This window comes from Protopterus annectens, chromosome 6.part0 (assembly GCF_019279795.1).
Source record: "Protopterus annectens isolate FY-2018-M chromosome 6.part0, PAN1.0, whole genome shotgun sequence".
Taxonomy (NCBI): Eukaryota; Metazoa; Chordata; order Ceratodontiformes; family Protopteridae; genus Protopterus; species Protopterus annectens.
Window position 1 is genome coordinate 1,149,108,337 of NC_056737.1, and position 5,468 is coordinate 1,149,113,804.

Here is a 5,468-nt window from a genome sequence, read left to right on the forward strand (position 1 = left end):
GTGTCCAGTTGGAATTTCCCGGTAAACAAATGTAAATAATTAAATAAATAAATAAATAAAGCTGTCCATGTCTCTTATTTCTAGATTTGTCCCTGATTCCGTTGAGCTTTATCCCTGATGTATTGAGAGCCATGCTGTTTTATTTATTTTTATTTATTTATTTTATTTTGTTTGGGGGTGTGACATGCAAGCAAAGTCAAGTTACGGCATTTTCTGAATTTTTGACACGTCAAACCCAAAAGGTTCGCCATCACTATACTAGAGTTAGGTGGATGCATTACATTTCATTTCATTTGTAGTTTCATATTAGAGACACAGTTGATTTAGAAATACCTTGTGCATCACATAGCATTATCTCATTGAAAGAAAATGTAAGCTTGTGTTTGGAAACTTTAAATGGTTATTGAAATTCTAGCAAAATTATTCATATTTATATTAATATAAACATTTCAGAATAAGAGACTAAATGCCACTAATTCAAGTGGCAATCAACTATCAGCTCCAAAAGAAGCTACGGTGGTCTACAAATGTGGCCTGGAATTGTGAAAACAAAAACACACATACAATAAGGTGCATTTAAAAACAAGTTTCAATTAAGGAGTAAGTTGGCTTCACAAACAAAAGGCAATTTTTTTGTGCTTGCTAAAAAATAAACAAGTAATACACTTTCAGACATACACTGCAGCATGAAAAGGAAACATTTTATGGTGAAATATAAACCAGTTGGAAATGATCTAATATAATACAGATTTTTTTCTTTATATATTATAAACTGAAAGGCATTCATAGCACCATAAAGGATGCATACCCAATCAAAGTTACGGGTCCTTTAAACAAATTATTTAGTGTTCTAACACAATATTTTTGGTTGTACGCCAATGGAAGACCAATGTTGAAAATAATGCCGACTCACTTAAGTGCCAAATCCAGTTTACAGAATTAAATATTCCATATTCTCACTCTGGATTTAAAACACTGTTTAACAAACCATCTACTAAATCATTTTCAGGTAACATCTCATTAGTATGGCAGAAAATGGACAATGATGACATTCTTTTTGCCAGGAAAATGGACAACCATTTGGCCCAAAACCTTCAGGCATCTGCTAGAAAGCTGAAGATGAAGAGGAATTTCACCTGTCAATATTGCCCCGACCCAAGCATACATCCAAATCAACAAAAGAATGGATTCACCAGAAGAAATTAAAGTTTTGGAATGGCCCAGCCAGAGCCCAGACCTAAATCCAATGGAAAATCTGTCTGATGACCTGAAGATGGCTGTTCACAAGAGATGCCCCCGCAGTCTGACAGATTTGGATCACTTTTGCAAGGAAGACTGGGCAAATATTGCAAAGTCAAGATGTGCCACGCTGATAGACTCCTACCCAAGAAAACTGAATGCTGTAATTAAATCAAAAGGTGCTTCAACAAAGTATTAGTTTAAGGGTGTGCACACTTATGCAACAAGCTTATCATACGTTTTTTATTTTTTATATTTTTCCCCTAACAAATTTGTTTGTTTTTCAATTGAATTGTATATGTTATAGGTGACATTAAAGGTGGTAAAAGTTTTGGAATAATTTATTGTAATCTCATTTTTTATATCACAAAAACCTGGCTTTTTAACAAGGGTGTGTAACCTTTTTATATCCACTGTATGTCTCTAATGGACACAGGCAGAATGTAAATGCTTGACCACCCTTGCTCTAATTTACACATGCCCCTAAAATAATCTCCAGGGCACCAAAACTTATTAGATATATTTGGGATGCATAGCTAGGCTTAAAAAAGTATCTGTGATCATTAGTCTAGTATACACCATTGAACATAAGAACCTGTAATGGGAATTAACTTGCAAATTCCCATTGCAAAGGCTCAGGCTCTTAAAAGATGATTATAATTAAGATCCATTACACTAAGTTATATTTTCCAGATGGCATTATACATAAGCATCTGTACTCCAACTTAAAACTTCTACCTCACTTGCTACAGTAACATTTCTATGATTGCCTCAAGACCTATGCTCATTTATATGCCTCTCCAGCTTCTCCTTCGTTACCTTTTTCAGTAGCCCATTGAGTGGGTCGACGATCCTGCCCATGAAGAACTTTTAAGGGTATGGATTACAACAGATTTCTGTAATACAATGTCTGTTTCACATTACAACAGATTTCTGTAATACGATGTCTGTTTCACATTACAACATATTTCTGTAATACGATGTCTGTTTCACTCATCCCCATTTTCCCAGTTCTGTATGACCTCTTCACATCTTCCTACTGTGATCATGTGCAATCATTTAATCTGTCAGCTCTATATTCTGCTTTTTGTAAAAAGGCACCCATCTACTCTTATGTATTATACCTTTTCTACTCAGTCTTACATATCCTGTTTGTGATCTTCTTTATATATCTCAGTAGACTGTTGTCTCTTTTCAAATATAGTGCTTCCAAAATTACAAACTGTACTGAAAGTGCGGTTTGACAAGTAAACATAAAAGGAGAGACATCACTGCTTTGGTTTAGCAATCTTTCCCCTCTAAATATCAGCCACAGTATTGTGTTTCCCACTACAACAGTTTTCTCATTCTGCTCTCGGTGGTACATCCCAAGAGTAATAACCACACAGAAGTCGTGTACTTGTTTTATTACACATCAGTAACACACCTCAGCCTGATACTTCATATCAGGGCTGTTTAAAGCACAGGACTCTGCATCTGTCTACACAGAACATCACCTACCATCTTTCGACCAACAACAGCAGCATTTCTACCTATTTCTTTATCCTCTTTCTCCCCACATTTTACTATTCAATCTATCTTTATGTTATCAGCAAAGAGTCTGATTCTGTTTTGTATTCCCTCCTATGTCTGGGACAAATCACTGAAGAATACAGAAACCACAAATGGCCTGAGAAGTATGCATAAATTATTTCTGATGATTGTATCCTTTAACAGCTCTCTTTATTTGACTTCCAACTATTGGTGCAATCCATTTCTTAAGTTTTGGTCTATTCACCACCTGCAGCCTTCTTAACTGACACATGTTTGAGTCCCAGTCTAAGCACTTGTTAAATTCCAGATGAACTATGGATATGGCAACTTCATTGCCAAGTTTTCTTGAAAGATATTCAGAGAAATGGATCAAATTCACATGACAAAGTGAGACTACTGGCAACAAAGTCATATTTGTAACAATTGCATTAGTTTTTATCTTAAAACTGAGATAAAACCTCGGCTCATAATGTTTTCAGACAAAGTGTTGTTGCTTGTCTTTTGGCTTTTCCCAGTTAGGGGTTGCCAAAGCGGAACTCCGGTCCGCTAATGACTGGCAGTAGATTTTCATGAATGCCGAGGTGCAAGCTCGACATTCAACCTTCAATGAAGGCACGCCCATTTACGCATGTCTTTCGAATGCCCACCCAACTACGGGGAGGACATGCAGACTCCGCACAGAAGGCACTCCCCGCACTCCAGCCGAGAATCGAAGTATTGATGGTGTATTGGATTATAGCATGCGTTACGGGCCCTTCCCACTCCCCTTTTTTACAACTGCTTTGTTATTGAGTAGCTGATGTTCTTAATCAGTATTAATTGATCAGTTATAATGTTTAAATCAGTATCAAGATAATATATAGCTTAACCAGACCAACATTTGTGATCTGATAAAAAATCTGTTTAAATGAGCATAAGATAATAGCACTCAATATCATTTTAGTGATTCATTTGTGAATAGTTGCTGGATTACATAATTGACATTTACATATTGTAGTATGGTATTCTTTTTACTGTACTATTATGTTTTGAATTAAGATGTTTTGCAGCAAAAAAAAAGTATGCACCTTAAAGACTTGTGAACATAATATGCAACTATGGCATGATACCATTCGGTCTAACCTTTCATATACGTATCATTCTTTTTTCATACAGTAGCTGCCATATCCTTTTCACAGCTATATGTTTTGGACATTTATTTCATCACATTTTTAGTAAATGTTGTTTGAAAAAAAGTAAATAAAACCAAGGCCCATAATGAACCAAAATGGCTTATTAAAATATAAAATAATACAAACTTGTATTTATTTATTTATTTATTTATTTATTGACATTTGTTAACCGGGTTAGTCCAGCTGAGCCAAAGGCCCATTTTCAGTAGAGACCCGAGGAGAAAAGCTCCAGTCTACATACAAGCATAAAATAATGGTACAATTACAAAATCTACATAAAGACATGAAATGTCAGTGCAAATAGTAAAATAGTCCAGTGTACATTCCCATAACACAAGCAGACAAATTCAGTGTACAAACAAAAGCACAAATAACATAGAAGTTACATGGAAAATTCCCGTTATCATAATATACAAAGTAATAAGGTAAAATAACTTATATAACAAAAAGTATCCCCAAGAAGAGGACAAAACAGTGGTAGAACAGTGCATAGGGTATTGTTTTGAAGTTATAAGTTCTCTCTGTATGATGCAAGAGTATAATGACATTGCAACTGCATGTCAGTTAGTAAAATGAAAGAAAATCCGAGATTATCCAAGTGCAACTAACTCTGGGCAAGATCGCAATCCAAATTGTAACTTGCTACAGATCCCGCACCATGCCCCAGGATTCCCACTCCTCATTTCTTGGTACACTGGAAAATATTAGGATACAACCCAACACCCTAATAATGGGCGATTTCAACTACCCCACCATTAACTGGGAAAACTACTCATGTACCAACTCTTTTACACAACGTTTTCTGGAATTCATAAATTCCAAGGCCTTGGATAAACAACACCCCCGCCAGGGGCAGCAATATCCTAGACCTGGTTATTATCAACATAGGCGACTGGTGTTCCACACCAGAGGTCAATTCCTCATTGGACAGATCCGACCACAAGCTAATCATCCTAGACATCCACATCCTGCCCCACCCCCCATTAGGGAAACCACTGTAAAAAATTTCTCCAAAGCCAACTTCACGCTTCTTAAGACAGAAGTGGCAAACTTCACAACACCCATGCAGATGGACAATAGAGGTACAACTGCTGAATCCTAAACAAATGCACTTTATAAGCACTTACACGAGTGCATGGATCATGCTATCCCTAACAGAACCAAGATGCTATCCTCCAAAAAAAAGGAAGCCAATCTGGTGGTCCCCTGCCATAAACAAACTCTATAACAGAAGAAAGAAACTGTTGCAAAAAAGAGTAAAATCCCATGATTGGAAGAACTCCCTGGTCAGCCTCAGTAAGAAGCTGAGATTCCTCATAAAATCCTTCAAGGCTAGTTATGAAAACAAAATCACCACTGATTCTAAAGACAACCACAAAGCATTCTATAGCTATTTCAAGAATCTCAATGGCAACACTCAGATCTGCTCTTAGTTACAGCACAATAGCACTATTTATTTTATTTATTTATTTATTTATTTGCAGTTGGTTTACCAGGATAGTCCATTGGGCCTAAAAGAACCCG